The 18,395-nt window shown below is 36.0% G+C and overlaps 1 protein-coding gene across 1 annotated transcript in view; it reads left to right on the top strand.

Annotated features, from left to right (window-relative positions):
- GABRA3 (gamma-aminobutyric acid type A receptor subunit alpha3) overlaps window positions 1-18,395 on the top strand; it is a 338,456-nt gene that overhangs the window by 176,526 nt on the left and 143,535 nt on the right. The gene's annotated exons all lie outside the window — the stretch shown is intronic.

Consider the following 18,395-nt stretch of genomic DNA (forward strand, 5'->3'; position numbering starts at 1 on the left):
CCATTGCCATAGGTAGAGTAAGATCATTGTTTCCCTGGAGTCACTAAATGGAAGGCTTGAACAGGCTTTGGAACATTCGGAAGGTGGGATACATACCACCAGTTTGGCTTTTCTGGGCATATCCCACTGAACCAGATATCAGAGCTGGTCAAGGAATTAATTGTATGTTTAACATCTCCTTTGAAATGTACTCTACTTTTTTTTTGGATTATCCCAACTGATCCCTAAAAAAGAAATAGAATCTCAATGAGAGCATAAAGAATAGAAATGCTTGCAAGTCAGCTCTAGAGTCAGAAGGCAACTAAATTGATGATTGCTGTTATCCTGAAGGGCACAGGGGAATTAATGGTCATCCAGCTTTGAGCACTGAGCCCGAATTTGGGCTAGTAATTTATATCTATTGAGAAGAGTGTGAAGTGTCATCTTTTTTTTCTCTCAAGGTCCAGTACTGGTCAGCATACTCCTTATCCCAACCCTTGGTTTGACAGATATAATGAAGATCCTTCTGGGAAACCTCATTTGCTCAGTGAATGACCAGCTACCAGATTGTCACTTGTAATAGTCATTTTAAGGAAATCGTGAGAGCAAGAAGCTACTGCATTTATCAAAGTGGGTCTTTTATGTGAAGGAGTGTAGCAGGGTAAATTGACCAGTGGCAGTATCACTGGGAGTATAGTAGTATTGCAATTTTGCAAAAACCCAGCTAATAAGCTCAAAACCCAAAGATTAATGTGGACAGAAATGAGGTAGTGTGGCTGCCCGTTGAGTAGACGAACATTTTGAAAAACAGGATAAGAGTAAGCAGCAATGAGTGGTGCCAAAATTCCATTGGAATACAAGATAAGAGGTCAAAGTCCAAGATAATAATGCTCAGGGGATATTGAGGGTTGGGAAAGGTTGCAGTAAACTCTTGGATCGCATGGGTGTCACAAATAATGATATAATGTAGGGCGCTATTTTTGATTTGAGGCCACTAAAGATACCTGGGAGCCATATACATTGTTATAATGAGTGGCTTTGTGGAATACCTAGATATATGCTTCCTTTTTCGAAATATATATTGATGGAGAGTTATCAGCGTTATGTGCCTCTAAGTACTGTCATTTATACAAACCTAAATATTTAGGTGATTCCATTGAGCATTGGAATGCTCATCCATTCATCCTATGCATCCTAGACTACTTTAAGCAGACATACAAGATTAATTTAATTTTCTGTGATTACATCAAATTCTCTATCTTGTCATCTTCAAGCTTCCAGGAGAAAACATCAGAGAGATTGTAAATAGAGACAACTGAAGAATAAACCATCCATCAGCGGTATTGGCCAAACCCAAGAATTGCTGAGTACATTTAATTGACAGGGGATGAAAAGTCTTCACCTCAGAACTACTGACACCTTGTTAAACATCACACAGACTCTATGACAGATAAGGTGTGACTCAGAAATTCCATCTTAGGAGTAGTAGATATATATTCCTTTTGGTTGGCCCAGAGAAGATGCTGACAAAAGTAGTACAAAATAACCTGAGTCAGTTATTGAAGGGATTTCAAGTTTGAAATGAAAACAGGAAGCTGTTCAAATAAACTATTGTATCCAGAGGCCATCAAAGCTAAATAGTAGCTGGGATGTTACACAGATTTTTATAAGCCTACTCCTCTTGGTGAAGACCTGTCTGGAAGACGGTCTTCCAATCGTTACTCTTCACCTATGCACAAGATGGAATAGATTTATTGAATCACCGTGTTATGGATTTGAAACCAATGTAATATTATGTGTCAACTATATTCAAATTTTAAAAAATCCCTATTCGCAACTCATAATAACAATTTTTAAAAAGATAATAATTACAGAGAGGTCAATATGATCAAGGACAATTCAGTATGTAGTTGCTCAGAAAGATAAGGTCATAAAAGTGTTAGGAAAAAAACTATTAGAAGTAATAAAATAATACAAGAAAGGTGCAGGATACAAAACTAATACCCAGGAGTTAGTTGTGCTTCTATATGCTAATATGAAGTAGCAAAAAAATTAGAAAACAGTTCCATTTACAATTATGTCAAAATGAATAAAATACCTAGGAATAAGCAACCAAGAAGATAAAAGACCTGTGCTCTGAAAACTATAAAATATTGATGAAAGAAATTGAATATGACACAAACAAATGGAAAGATATTCCATGCTCATGGATTAGAAGAATTAATATTTTTAAAAAGTCTGTACTACCCAAAGCAACCTACAGGTTCAATGCAATCCCTGTTAAAATACCTACAGCATTTTCCACAGAACTAGAACAAACAATCCTAAAATTTTATGAAATCACAAAAGAACCCAAATAACCAAAGCAATCTTAAGAAAACAGAACAAAGCTGGATATATGACACTTCCAGACTTCAAGCTATACTATAAAGGTGTAGTAATCAACACAATATGGGGCTGGCACAAAAACAGACATATAGATCATTGGAAAAGAATAGAGAGCCCAGAAATAAACTCATGCCTATATATGGTCAATTAGTCCATGACAAGTGAGATAAAAATATACTGTGGGGAAGAGATAGTCTCTTCAATAAATGATGCTGGGAAAACTGAATAGCTATGTGCAAAAGAATAAAACTGGACTACTTTCTTACACTATCCACAAAATATAATTGAAATGGATTAAAGACCTAAATGTGAGACCTGAAGCCATAAAAAATCCTAGAAAAAATAGAGACAGTAGTTTCTGTGATGGTGGCTATAGAAACATTTTCCTAGATATGTCTCCCAAGGCAAGGGAAACAAAAGCAATATTAAACTATTGGGACTACACCAAAATTAAAAGCTTTTGCACAGTGAAGAAAACCATCAACAAAACAGAAAGGCAATGTACTGAATGCAAGAAAATTTTTGCAAATGATTTGTTCAATAAGGGGTTAAAATCCAAAATATATAAAGAATTTGTAACAACTTAACACTGAAAATACCCCAAATAATTTGATTTAAAAATGGGCAGAGTACCTGAATAAACATTTTTACAAAGAAGACATGCAGATGGCCAATAGACACATGAAAAGAAGTTCATCATCACTAATCATCAGGGAAATGCAAATCAAAACCACAATGAGATATTATCTTATAACCCGTCAGTGGCTAGAATTAAAAAGACAGAAAATATGTTTGCACGTATAGGAGGATTAGGAGGAACTTCACTGAGGAACAAGGGGGAGAAGAAGGGGGAAAATGGTGGGGGAAAGGGAGAGAGGCAAACCATGAGAGACTCTTGAATGCTGACAAAAAACTGAGGACTGATGGATGTGGGGGGAGGGGGGAGGGGCATGGAGGAGGACACTTGTGGGGATGAGCACTGAGTGTTATGTGGAAACTAATTTGACAATAAACTATTTGTAAAAAAAAAAAAAGACAGAAGGAAAAAAAAAAGACAGAAAATAATTCAGAAAGATATTTGCACCCATTGTTTATTGCAGCATTATTTATAATAGCTAAGATATGGAAGCAATTTGAGTGTCCATCCATAGATGAATGGATAAAGATGTAACACATCTTCGTATACACATATTTATACATAATGGAATTTTACTCAGCCAGGAAAAAATGATATCTTGCCATCTGCAACAACATGGATGGACCTGGAGTGTACTATGCTAAGTGAAATAAGTCAGAGAAAGACAAATACCATATGATTTCATTTATATGTGGAATCTAAAAAACAAAACAAATGTATGAACAAACAAAATCAGAATCAGACCTATAAGTATAGAGAACAAACTGATGGGAAGGAGTGGTGGGATGGGCAAAATGGATGAAAGGGAGCGGGACATACAGGCTTCCAGTTATGGAATGGATAGGTCACAGGGAACACAGCATGGGGCATATAGTCAGTGGTATTGTAATAGCTTTGTATGGCAATAGATGGTAACTATACTTGTGAACATAGCATAACATTTGGACTTGTTGGATCATTATATTGTACATCTGAAACTAATCTAACATGTATGTCGACTATACTTCCATAAAAAAAGAAAACAAAGAAAGAAAAGAGAAGTGGAATTGCCTGCATATTAAGCATAGAGTCACCTATCAGAGAGGTGGAAGGATACTGAACCCTGGGCCATAAGTTCACATATTGATTAATGGAGAGGCCCTCAGCTTCAGAAGTGAAAATGTAGGGGTGCCTGGGTGGCTCTGGTCAATTGGGGGTCTAACATCAGCTCAGGTCATGATCTCAAGGCTCCTGAGTTTGAGCCCTGCATCAGGCTCTGTGATGACAGCTCAGAGCCTGGAGCCTACTTTGGATTCTGTGTCTCCCTCTCTCTCTCCCTCTCCCTTGCGCAAACTCTGTCTCTCTCTCCCCTTCAAAAATAAATAAACATTAGGGGCGCCTGGGTGGCTCAGTCGGTTGGGCATCCGACTTCAGCTCAGGTCATGATCTCAAGGTTCGTGGATTCAAGCCCCGCGTCGGGCTCTGTGCTGCCAGCTCAGAGCCTGGAGCCTGTTTCGGAATCTGTGTCTCCCTCTCTTTCTGACCCTCCCCTGCTCACGCTGTCTCTCTTTCTCTCTCTCTCTCTCTCTCTCTCTCTCAGAAATAAATAAAAAACATTAAAAAATTAAAAATAAACATTATAAAAATTTTTAAAAAGTGAAAATGGATATCTGCTTGGCAGGAAGTTGAGCCTAATATGCCAAAACTACTGCTCAGTCACATTCATAATGAGAATGGACAAGTGAGAGATAAGGAAAAGTCAGGAAGCAAGTTCTCTGCTTCCGAATCTCTTAACACCTCTTTTTTTTTCCGCAGTTTTTTTTTTAATTTTTAATTTTTATTTTTTATTTTTTACAAATAGTTTATTGTCAAATTAGTTTCCACATAACACCCAGTGCTGATCCCCACTAGTGCCCTCCTCCATGCCCATCTCCCCCCTTCCCCCCACATCCATCAGTTCTCAGTTTTTGTCAGCCTTCAAGAGTCTCTCATGGTTTGCCTCTCTCCCTTTCCCCCACCATTCCCCCCTTCTTCTCCCCCTTGGTCTTAACACCTCTTTTAATAGTATACTCATCTAGAATCCATAGCAATAGGTAGAGCTGGCCTAGAATGGTTACAAAATAATGTTGGCAGCAAAGCCCAAATTGAAGTAGAGAGTCTGTATCACCTGCAGCCAGAAAAGAAGAATAAATGTAGACATCAAATGACAAATAATAGCCTTTCAACATTATTATTGTTTTCTTTGATTATCCCCTTACCTCCTAATGAGGATAGCTTTCAGCAATGTTTACTAAGGAGGTAGCATAAGATCAGGTGGAGAGAAGAGCCAAGGTTTAGTCAATTAACCTTGATATTCTTGAGTCTTTCATTGATTTTATCTGACTCAAAACTCTGTACTACAGATCCTACACTATGAGTGCCACTTTAAAATTTCAAAGTACTTTTTTCACATCTAGTGTTTTTTGTCTAACTTTATTTATCTAATTTATTTGTTATCTAACTTAATTCTCACAATGGAACTGTGAGGGCAAGTTTTTTTTTTTAATTACTTGTTCCCAACAAATGCCCTCCTTTTTTAAATATTTATTTTTTTTATTTTAGAGAGTGAGAGACAGAGTGCAAGTCGGGGGGGGGACAGAGAGAGAGGGAGACACAGAATCTGAAGCAGGCTCAGGGTTTGAGCTGTCAGCACAGAGCCCGACGTGGGGTTTCTACTCACAAACTGTGAGATCATTACCTGAGCAAAATTCGGATGTTTAACTGACTGATCCACCCAGGCACCCCCATCAAGTGCCCTCCTTAATGTCTTGTTGGAATGAACACTGGGTGTTATATGTAAGTGATGAATCACTGGATTCTACTTCTGAAGCCAAGACTACACTGTATGCTAACTTGAGGATAAATTAAAAAAATAATACTAAGGAAATGTGCATAAAATATTCTGAAATATACAAGATTTTATATAGAAAATGATCTTATGATAAACATTAAAAATTCTTTGTTTTATTGCTATTGAACCCTTGTTCACTATTGGTGGGAATGTAAATTGATACAGCTGCTGTGAAAAACAGTATGGAATTTCCTTAAAATATTAAAAAAAGAAATACCTTATCAACCAGTAATTTCACTACTGGGTATTTACCTGAAGAAAATAAAAACACTTATTCAAAAAGTTATATAATCCCTATGTTTATTGTGAGGGCATGTATTGATATCCTCATTTCACAATAGTGGAAACTAAGACTAAGATGATTAAGGTTATTTAGTCAATAAATAGGAAAGCTAGGACTCAGTCTCAGGGGCACTGGTTCTATGTTTTAGGGAAAGAATGAAGTAGGGTAAGGATGAACACCATACCCTCACAATCCCAGGCTTCTGATCTGTGAATGCCAGGGTTTGGTGAGACATGGTATGTTTTCTAACAAAAGGCACTGAAACAAGGCCTAGCTATTTCAAATCTGGACTAGGCAAAAGTAAGGGCACTGTAGGTGTATGTCAGTGTAGAGGATGGCTCCTCATAAGAAAAGTTAAGAAGGACAAGTTCTTGCTAAAACTGATGTAAGAGAAAAAATATGAGAGTTTTCTGGCTTAACACTAAGGTTAAAAAAAGACAGGTTGGTAGACAGTGTATTTGGAAGATGAAATTCTTCAGAATGGGGTCAAAGGAACAAGAAAAGTCTAACAAATAGATGGGAGGAAAAACTACTAATTTTGAGTTGTGAAGTAAAGGTCTCTGATTCTAGGCAGAAAGCCTGGGATATGCTCAGTTCAGCCAGGCCTATCATATTAATTTATTTCATGACAAAGGGAATGAGACCATATCTCACTTGTAACACATTAATCTACAGTGACTGAAGGAATCCCTATTTCTGAGGGAAATAGCCAACCCTACTTGCTGAAAGATACCTATTACTGCCATTGAGTCTAAACAGAATCACATTTCAAACTCTGAATGGACATGGTTGTACATTTTTCTTTGTATACATGTGTAAGGGTCTCTGTTCTGTTGTTTCTATATAATCAGTGGAATAACTGAGTTATGGTGTATATGTGTCTCAGCTTTAACAGGTATTGACAAATTGCTTTCCAAAATGGTTGTGCTAAGTTTTACTTCCCTTTATCAGTATGTGAGTGTTCTCTGTTTTACTTTCTTACCAACACTTGGTACAGGCATGATTCTAAATTTTGCCAGGCTGTTATCTGTAAAATGTTAATTCCTTTTAATTTGCATTTCCTTGATGTTCTAGTGATATTGGATATCTTAGACTCATTGACTATTTGGATTTCTTTTTATGAATTGTGATTCCTATTTAAGTTGTTCAGTAAAGTGGCAATTAACATTTATGTTTACTGTGGGGTAGAAACATAGTTTTTGCACATGAATAACCTATAGTCCTGGCACATGGTTTCAACAGCACACCTTTCCTGGCGTATATCACGTTTCTGTGTATTTATAGAACAGTTTTTGGGTATACTGTTTTATTGGTTTTGATGCATATGCTAACTTTAATAGGAGTCTTCATGCTTCTTTTCACTTTTTTGTTTATTTTAGTTAAATTTTGTATTTTTTAAAATTAAAGTGTAATTTACATACAGTATTTATTTTTTGTGATATGCAATCATGTAACTACCAATACAACCCAGTTCTATCAACTGGAAAAAGTCACTTATGTCTTTGTTGTTATATATTCCCATCTCTATCATCCCCTGGCAGCGACTGATCTGGTTTTTGCCTCTATAGTTTTGCCTGTCACAGAATGTCATATTAGTGGAATCATACAGTTGTAGTCTTTTGTGTCTGGCTTCTTTCACTTAGCACAATCCATTTGAAATTTATTCATGCTTGTTGCATCTATGAGTAGTTAATTCCTGTTTTTTTGCTGAGTAGTATCCTATTGTATGGATTTACTATCCTTTATAGATTCACCCATGGAAAAGCATTTGGAATATATTTGCAGTTTTTGGTGATTATGAATTAAAATTCTATAAACATTCACATAAAAGTTTTAGTCTGATGTGGTTTATGTTTATCTCAGATTAATACCTAGGAGTAGGATTGCTGAGTTGTATAATAAAAGTATGCTTAACTTTATTAGAAATTGTTAACCTGTTTTTCAAAATGGACATACCATTATAAATTCCTACCAGCAGTGTATCATAATTCTAGCTGTTTAACATCTTTTCAAGCACTTCGTATTGCCTACCTTTTTAAAAAAGTTTTTAATGCTTATTTTTGAGAGAGACAGAGACAGAGCACAAGTTGGGGAGGGGCAAAGAGAGAGGGAGACATAGAATCCAAAGCAGGCTCCAGAGCCTGATGCGGGGCTCAAACCCACTTGTGAGACAACGACCTGAGCCGAAGTCGGATGCCTAACCGGCTGAGCCACCAAGGCGCCCCTCATATTGCCTATCTTTAAAAATCCTCTAACTCTTGGAATAGGCTGCTGTTGGTACCATATTGTGGTTATAAATTGCATTTTCTGATTGTAGCTTTTCATGTGTTTGACGCATGCATTTTTCTTTGGTGAAATATCTGTTTAGATCATTTGCAAAAAAATTTGCTCGGTATTATTGGTTTCTTATTACTGGATATTAAAAGTTCTTTATATATTCTGTATACAAGTCCTTTGTTAGAAATGAGATATAAAAATATTTCTTCCAGTCATTGAGTTTTTTAAAGCATTAAATAAGTGTCTCTGAATAGTTTCTGATTTTTCTCTGGTATTTCTTTTATTTATCTATGTATTTATTTTTCATCATGATAAATATACTCTTTAATTCCCATCACCTATTTTATCCATTCCCCCACACACTTCCCCTCTGGTAACCACCAGTTTACTCTCTAGTTAAGAGTCTGCTTCTTAGTTTGTCTCTCTATTTTTTCCTTTGCTCATTTGTTTGTTTTTTATATTTCCCATGAGTGAAATCATATGGTATTTGTCTTTCTCTTTCTCTGACTGACTTATCTCACTTAGTGTTATACTCCCTAGCCCTACCTATGTTGTTGAAAATGGCAAGATTTTATTCATTTTTATAGCTGAATAACATTCCAGTGTGTGTGTGTGTGTGTGTGTGTGTGTGTGTGTGTGTGTGTGTGTTATCCATTCATCTATTGATTGGCACTTGGGCTGTTTCCATATTTGGCTATTGTAAATAATGCTGCTATAAACATAGGGGTACACATATTCCTTTGAATTAGTGATTTTGTATTCTTGGGGTAAATGCCCAATAGTGGGATTACTGGATTGCAGAGTAGTTCTATTTTTAACTTTTTGAGAAAACTTCATATTGTTTTGAAACTGGCTGCACCAGTTTGTATTTACACCAACAATGCACAAGGATTCCTTTTCCTCTACATCTTAGTCAACGCTTGTTTCTTGAGTTTTTTATTTTAACCATTCGAAGAGGTGTGAAATTATATCTCATTATGGTTTTGATTTGCATTTCCCTGATGATGAGTGATCATCTTTTCATTTGTCTCTTGGCCATCTGGATGTCTTCTTTGGAGAGACATCTGTTCATGTTTTCAGTCCATTTTTTAATTGAATTATTGGGCTTTTGGGTGTTGAGTTTTATAAGTCCTTTATATATTTTGAATAGTAACCCTTATTTGGATATGTCATTTGCAAATATCTTTTCCCACTCAGTAGGCTGACTTTTAGTTTGTGCAGAAGCTTTTTGTTTTGATGCAGTCCCAGTAGTTTTTGTTGTTGTTTGTTTGCTTGTTGTTGTTTTTATAAAATTTCTGAGTAATTTATTTTTCAAAGGCTAATTAAGTAGAGGTCTGTAATATATTACAGATTACTAGACAAGGTTAACATAGAAGATTTTCTGTATTTGGTTGATGTGTGAATATATATGTACACACATATAGACAGTATGTATTTTTTATTTTGGTTCCTTTGCCTCAGGAGACATATCTAGAAATATGTTGTTATGGCTGACGTTAGAGAAATTACTGCCTGTGTTCTCTTCTATAATTTTTATGGTTTCAGGTTTCTCATTTAGGTCCTTGACCCATTTTGAGTTCATTTTTGTGTCTAGTGTAAGAAAGTGGTCCAGCTTCATTCTTCTGCATGTTACTGCCCAGTTTTCCCAACACTATTGGTTGAAGAGACTGTCTTTTTTCTCATTGGGTATTCTTGTCTCCTTTGTCAAAGTTTAATTGACCATATAGTGTGGGTTCATTTGTAGGTTTTCTCTTCTATTCTATTGCTCTACGTGTCTATTTTTGTGGAAGTACCATAACGTCTTGATCACTAACAACTTTGTAATATAAACTTGAAGTCTGGGATTGTGATGCCTTCAGGTTTACTTTTCTTTTTCAAGATTGCTTTGGCTATTTGGGGTCTTTTGTGGTCATACAAATTTTAGGAATGTTTGTTCAAGTTCTGTGAAAAATGCCATTTATGTATTATGATAGGGATTGCATAAGATGTGTGGATTGCATTGGGTACTGTGGACATTTTAACAATATTTGTTCTTCTAATCTGTGAGCATGGAATGTCCATTTCTTTGCATCATCTTTAATTTCTTTCATCCATGTTTTATAGTTTTCAGAGCATAGGTTCTTTCACTTCATTGATCAACTTTATTCCTAGGTATTTTATTACTTTTGGTGCAATTGTAAATGGGATTGTTTCCTAATTTCTCTTTCTGCTGCTTCATTATTAGTGTATATAGAGATGCAATGGATCTCTGTACATTGATTTTGTATCCTGTGACCTTATCGAATTCATTTATCAGTTCTAGGAACACTTTGGTGGTATGTTTAGGGATTTATATATATATAGAAAAGGGTTTTATTTTTTTCTTACTGACTTGGATGCCTTTTATTTCTTTGTGTTGTCTGATTACTGTGGCTAGGACTTCCAGTACAGTGTTGAATAAAAGTGGTGACGATGAACATCCTTGTCATGTTCCTGACCTTAGAAAATATCTTGGGGCACCTGGGTGGCTCAGTCAGTTAAGTGTCAGACTTCAGCTCAGGTCATGATCTTATGATTAGTGGGTTCAAGCCCTGCATTGGGCTCTGTGCTGGCAGCTTGGACCCTGGTGCCTGCTTCAGATTCTGTGTCTCCCTCTCTCTCTGCTCCTCCCCTTGCTCACACTCTATCTCTTTCTCTCTCTCTCTCTCAAAAATAAATAAACATTAAAAAATTTTAAAAAGAAAGAAAAAAGTTATTATTTCCCCCCATTGGATATGATGTTGGCTGTAGATTTTTCATAGAGGGTCTTTATTATGTTGAGGTATGTTCCCTCTAATCCTACTTTGTTGAAGTTCTTTTTTTTTTTAAATCATGAATGGATGTTGCACTTTCTGAAATACATTTTCTGCATCTATTGAAATATCATATGGTTTTTAACCTATCCCTTATTGATGTGATATAACATGTTTATTGATTTGCAAATCCTGAACTACATTTGCATCCCAGGAATAAATTCCACTTAGTCGTGGTGAATGATTTTTTAAAAATGTATTGTTGTATTTTTTTTATCTCTTTGATAAGATTTATTCCTAGGTATTTTATGCTCTTTGTTGCCATTGTAAATGGGATCCACTAATTGATTTCTCTTTCTGTTGCTTCATTGTTGGTGTATAGGGATGCAACTGATTTCTGTGCACTGATTTTATATCCTGCCACTTAGCTGAATTCATGGATCAGTTCTAGCAGTTTTTTGGTGGAATTTTTTGGGTTTTCCATATAGAGTGTCATGTCATCTGCCGAGGGTGAAAGTTTGACCTCCTCCTGTCCTATTTGGATGCCTTTTATTTCTTTGTGTTGTCTGATTGCTGAGGCTAAGACTTACCATACTATGTTCAATAACAGTGGTGAGAGTGGACATCCGTGTCTTTTTCCCTACCTTAGGGGGAAAGCTCTCAGTTTTTCCCCATTGAGGATGATATTAACATTGGGTCTTTCATATATGGCTTTTATGATCTTGACATATGATCCTTCTATCCATACTTTCTTGAGGGTTTTTATCAAGAAATGATGCTGTATTTTGTCAAATGCATTCTCTGCATCTATCGAAAGGATCATGTGGTTCTTATCCTTTCTTTTATTGATGTGATGAATCATACTGATTGTTTTGCAGATATTGAACCAGGTCTGAATCCCAGGTATAAATCCCACTTGGTTGTGCTGAATAATTTTTTTAATGTATTGTTGAATCCGGTTGGCTAATATCCTGTTGAGGATTTTTATATCCATGTTCATCAGAGAAGTTGGTCTATCTTTCTCCTTTTTAGTGGGGTCTTTGTCTGGTTTTAGCAACAAGGTAATACTGGCTTCATAGAAAGAGTTTAGAAGTTTTCCTCCCATTTCTATTTTTTGGAATCACTTCAAGAGAATAGGTGTTAACTCTTCCTTAAAGGTTTGGTAGAATTCCCACAGAAAGCCGTCTTGTCCTGGACTCTTTTCTATTTCTTCCTGTTTCAGTTTGAGTAGTTTATATGTTTCTAGGAATTTGTCCATTTCTTCCAGATTGCCCATTTTATTGGCATATAATTGCTCATAATATTCTCTTATTACTGTTTTTATTTCTGCTGTGTTGGTTGTGATCTCTCCTCTTTCATTCTTGATTTTATTTATTTGGGTCCTTTCCTTTTTCTTTTTGATCAAACTGGATAGGGGTTTATCAGTTTTGTTAATTCTTTCAAAAAACCAGATTCTGGTTTCATTGATCTGTTCTACTGGGGTTTTGTTTTCGTGTTTTGGTTTTTTTTTGTTTTTGTTTTGGGTTTTGTTTTTTTTTATTATATAGCTTTGATTTATGCTCTAATCTTTATTATTTCTAGTCTTCTTCTGGTTTTTGGTTTTATTTGCTGTTCTTTTTCCAGCTCTTTAAGGTGTAAGGTTAGCTTGTGCATCTGAGACCTTTCTTTCTTTTTTAGGAAGGCCTGGATTGCTATACACTTCCTTTTTATGACTGCCTTTGCTGCCTTCCAGAGGTTTTGGGCTGTGGTATTATTATTTTTATTGGCTTCCATCTACTTTTAAATTTCCTCTATAACTTCTTGGTTATCCCATTCATTCTTTAGTAGGATGTTTTTTAGTCTCTAAGTATTTGTTATCTTTCCAAATTTTTTCTTGTGGTTGATTTCAAGTTTCATAGCATTGTGGTCTGAAAATATGCACGGTGTGATCACAACCATTTTGTATTTGTTGAGGGCTGATTTGTGTCCCAGTATGTGATCTATTCTGAAGAACATTCCATGTGCCCTGGAGAAGTATATTCTGGTGCTTTAGGATGAAATGTTCTGAATACACCTGTTAAGTCCATCTTGTCCAGTGTGTCATTCAAAACCATTGTTTCCTTGTTGATTTTCTGTGTAGATGATCTGTCCATTTCTATAAGTGGGGTGTTGAAGTCCCCTAATATTATGGTACTATTATCAATGAGTTTCTTTATGTTTGTGATTAATTGATTTATATATGTGGGTTCTCTAACGTTTGGAGCACATATGTTTACAATTGTTATATCTTCTTGGTGGATAGACCCCTTAATTATGATATAATGCCCCTCTTCACCTCTTGTTATAGTCTTTATTTTAAATCCTAGGTTGATATAAGTATGTCTACTCCAGCTTTCTTTTGTCAGCCATTAGCATGACAGATGGTTCTCCATCCCCTTACTTTCAATCTGAAGGTGTCTTTAGGTCTAAAGTGGGTCTCTTGTAAGCACCATATAGTTGGATCTTGTTTTCTTATCCATTCTGTTACCCTGTGTCTTTTGATTGGAGCATTTAGTCCATTGACATTTAGAGTAAGTACTGAAAGATATGAGTTTATTGTCATTATGTTTCTTGTAGAGTTGGAGTTCCTGGTGTGTTCTCTGGTCCTTTCTAGTCTTTGTTGCTTTTGGTCTTTTTTTTTTTTTTTCTTACCTCAGAGAGCCCTCCCCACCTTAAAGTTTCTTGCAGGGCTGGTTTAGTGGTCATGAGCTCCTTTAACATTTGTTTGGGAAATTTTTAATCTCTCCTTCTATTTTCAATGACAGCCTTGCTGGATAAAGAATTCTTGGCTGCATATTTTTCCGATTCCACACATTGACTATATCCCACCACTCCTTTCTAGCCTGCCAAGTTTCTGTGGATAGGTGTGCTGTAAACCTGATCTTTCTTCCCTTGTAGGTTAAGTACATTTTTCCTTTGATGTTTTCATGATTCTTTCCTTTCCAATTTTGTGAATTTGACTATCATATGCCTTGTTGATGGTTGGTTTTTGTTGAATCTTGGTGGAGTCGTCTGTGCTTCCTGGATTTTAATGTCTGTGTCTTTCCCCAGGTTGGGAAAGTTTTCTGCTATGATTTGCTCACACAACCCTTCTATCCCTTTTTCTCTCTCTTCATCTTGTGAGACCCCTATGATTCTGATGTTGTTCCTATTTAAGGAGTGACTGATTTTTCTAATTCTTAAAACGTGCTCTTTTGCTTTAGTCTCCCTCTTTTTTCTGCTTCATTATTCTCTGTAAGTTTGATCTCTGTATCATTAATTTGCAACTTTGCCTCTTTCAATCTTTCCTTCATGGCATCCATTTGAAATTGCAGCTCAGTTATAGCATTTTTATTTCATCCTGACTAGCTTTTAGTTCTTTTATCTCCATAGAGAGGGATTCTAATCTATTTTCAACCCCAGCTATTATTCTTATTATCGTGATTCTACGTTCTAGTTCAGACATCTTGCTTGTATCTGTGTTGATTATGTACCTGGCTGTCATTTATCCCTGCTCTTTCTTTTGGGGCTAATTCCTTTGTTTTGTCATTTTGAAGGAAGAGAATGAAGTAATAAGCTAAAAAAATCTAAATTAAAAAATTAAAAGGAACACACACACACACATAAAATCAAAGAAATGATGTGAGATTCCAGGTGTGTTTTGGTCTGGTTATTGAAAGGAGCTTTATTTATTAAGGAAAATGGGGTGAGAGGAGGGAAACATTTGAAAATTTGAGAAAGTTAAGACAATGAAATAGAATAAATTGAAATAGTGGAAGTAAAATAGAATTTTAAAAATTTACAGAAAAGTAAAAAAAATTATTAGAAAAAATAAAAATATTTTTATAAAAGTTGAAAATAAAAAATATTTTTTTTCCTCATTTGGTAGTCAAGTGAAAGAAAAGAAATGAAAAAGGGGAAAAATAAAATTGAATTGATGGATCAGCAAACAGACTGAAATATGACTGATATTACATCATTTTCCCCTTGAAGTCAAACTATGAAGCACTTTATAGTCTTTAAACTAAACAGGCAGAGAGATCTGTGGTGTTCTTGAAGAGTGAGGTTGGCCCAGTTGGGTGGGGCTTAGTGTAACTGCTCCATTCTCCACTAGATGGCACTGCTTAGATTACTGGAGTGGATTGTTGTAGCACCTGTAGGTGTGTATGTGCATGGGCGTGCTGGGTGAAAAAGTCCAGTCTCTAGTGTCGCAACTCTGTGCTTTTCCTGACCTGCAATCATGCACCCGTGGTTTGTCTCTAGTGTCCGCTCACTCTTCGCTTTTATACTGTCCACAGTCAAACCATCAGGTTGCCATGTAGCACCCCCTCCCTACTGAGTTTTATCTCAGATGTGGCTGTGTTTCCTGACCCCTCACTTGTGAGGGAGTGTGGCTTTGACCTGCTAAGATCCTCTGGGGGAGAGTCTCATTGAGCAGTGGCCAGGTTCTGGCTGCACCCTGGACTGACTGTTCGTGGGACTGTGCTGTTGCCAATGCCCAGAGACTGTGGCTGGGTGCCAGCCCACCCCAAGAAAATTTCACGCGATCGTGTAGCAGTAGTGTTTCAGGGATTATGGAAAATAACAACACACATTTGGCACCAGGTTTCATACCTTAACAACCTTGTTCTAGCACCAGTGAATGTGGTTGTTCTCTGGGATCTGTTGGGTCTGGGTGACCACATAGCAGTGGATCCGCTCCTCTGCTCCTGGGGATTCACCCTTCCCACTAGATATTGAGATGTGGAACTTCAGATTCTGCACTCCCCCTATTTTGAGTCTTAATGGAATTTAAACCCTCTCCTATCTCCTTTCTCCCTTTTTAGTTCAGTCCCTGTGACTGTTTCCACTTTTCCACTTTATCTCCAGCTGCTTATGTGGGGGGTACTTTTCCTGTACTCTTCCCCCCCTCTTCATCCTTTCTCCACAAGCAAAAACAGCTCCCTACCCTCTGCAACTTCTCTCTCCCCCAGTTCACTTCTCCACACCATGTACCTGCTGAGTTCTGTGGTTCGGGTTGTGCAGATTGTTGTGTTAATCCTCAAATCAGTTTCCTAGGTGTGCAGGATAGATTTTAGTGTTTATCTGGCTGCAGTTCATGTACATGAGACAGGAAAAAAAAATAACCTGCCATGCTGTTCTGCCATCTTGGTTCCTCTAAAAGTTAAAAAAAATTTTTTTTTTTTATTTTGGAGTATTCCCAACAGTTTCAGTTTTCTTTCTTTCTTTCTTTCTTTCTTTCTTTCTTTCTTTCTTTCTTTCTTTCTTTCTTTTTTTTAACATTGCTTTGTGGAAAAAAGCGTGTGTGCCTCTGGTAGCCTCTTCTAATCTATTATGCCTTTGGAAAACATAATATATTTTATATTGGAATCATAAAAAAAAATCAACTATTTTTTATAGGGCACCTGGGTGGCTCAGTTGGTTAAGCATCTGACTTTAGCTCAGGTCATTATCTCACAGTTTGTGAGTTTGAGCCCCATGTTGGGATATTTGCTGACAGCTCAGAGCCTGGAGTTTGTTTCAGATTCTCTGTCTCCTTCACTCTCTTCCCCTCTCCCGCTCCTGCTCTGTCTGCTTCTTTGTCTCTAAAAATTAAATAATAAACATTAAAAATTTTTTAAAAACTCAACTTTTTTTTTTACTGATAATAAAACTAAGGCATAGTTCTAGGCAAAGTAATTACGCAATAAACAAAAATGAAAGTGAGCCAAATTAGAAAGGAAGAATTAAAACCATCATTATTTACAGATGACATGATACTATATATATACTATATATATATATACCACCAAAAAGCTATTAGAACTAATAAATGAATTCATTAACTTTTCAGACAATAAAATCAGTATTCATAATTATATAAATCCATTGTTTCTATACACTAATGACAGACTACCAGAAAAGAAAATTAAGAAAACAATCTCAGTTACAATTGCATCAAAAAGAATCAGATACCTAGTGATAAATTTAACCAAGGAGATGAATGACTTGTACACTAAACACTATAAGACACTGGTGAAAGGTATTGAAGATGACACAAATAAAAGAAAAAATATTCTGTGTTCACGGATTAGAAGAATGTCCATAGTACCCTAAGCATGGGTAATGGATTAAATATGGATTAAAATGTCCATATTACCCAAAGCAACCTACAGATTCAATGCAATCTATATTAAAATACCAACAACATTTCCCACAGAACTTTTCCAAAAATTCTAAAATTTGCGTGGAATCACAAAAACCCCCAAATAGTAAAAGCATTCTTGAGAATGAACAAAGCTGGGGGTATCATGCTTCCAGATTTCCTACTACACTACAAAGTTAAGATAATCAAAACAGTATGATACTGGCATAAAAACAGATACCTAGGTTAATGAAACAGCATAGGAGAGCCCATGAATAAACCCTTACCTAAATTGTCAATTAGTTTACAACAAAAGAACCAAAATATACATTGGAAAAGGGTAGTTTCTTCAATCAGTGATCTAGGAAAACTGAACAGCTTCATCCAAGAGAATAAAATCTGACAATTATCTTACACAATACACAAAAATCAACTCAAAATAGATTAAACTTGAATGTAAGGCCTTAAATCATAAAACCCCTAGAAGAAAACATAGATGGTAAGCTCCTTGACATTAATCTTGGCATTGAATCTTTGGATCTGATGCCAAAAGCAAAGGCAATAAAAGCAAAAATAGAGTTGTAGGACTACATTAAACTAAAAGGCTTCTGCAAAGCAAAGGAAACTATCAACAAAATGAAAAGACCACCTACTGAATGGGAGAAAATAATTGCAAATGTTATATGTGTAAGGGGTTAATATCCAAAACATATAAAGAATTCAACTCTATAGCAAAAGAAACAAACCAATAAAAAAATGGAAAGAGGATCTATTAAGATTCACATTCCAAAGAAAAGTGTCTATTTACAAATTGCTAACAGGCACATGAAAAAAAATGTTAAACAATATTAATTACCAGGGAAATGCAAATTAAAGCTTCCATGAAACATCACCTCACACTTGTTAGAATGCCTAATATTAAAAAGACAAAAAGTCCCTCATACACTGTTGGTAGAAATTAAAATTGGCACAGTCACTATGGAAAACTAAGAAGTTCTGCCAAAAGTTAAAAATAGATCTACCATATTATCCAGCTATTCTACTTATGGATATTTATCTGATGAAAATTT

This window comes from Hyaena hyaena, unplaced genomic scaffold (genome assembly GCF_003009895.1).
Source record: "Hyaena hyaena isolate Hyena2069 unplaced genomic scaffold, ASM300989v1 scaffold_917, whole genome shotgun sequence".
NCBI classification, from domain to species: Eukaryota; Metazoa; Chordata; class Mammalia; order Carnivora; family Hyaenidae; genus Hyaena; species Hyaena hyaena.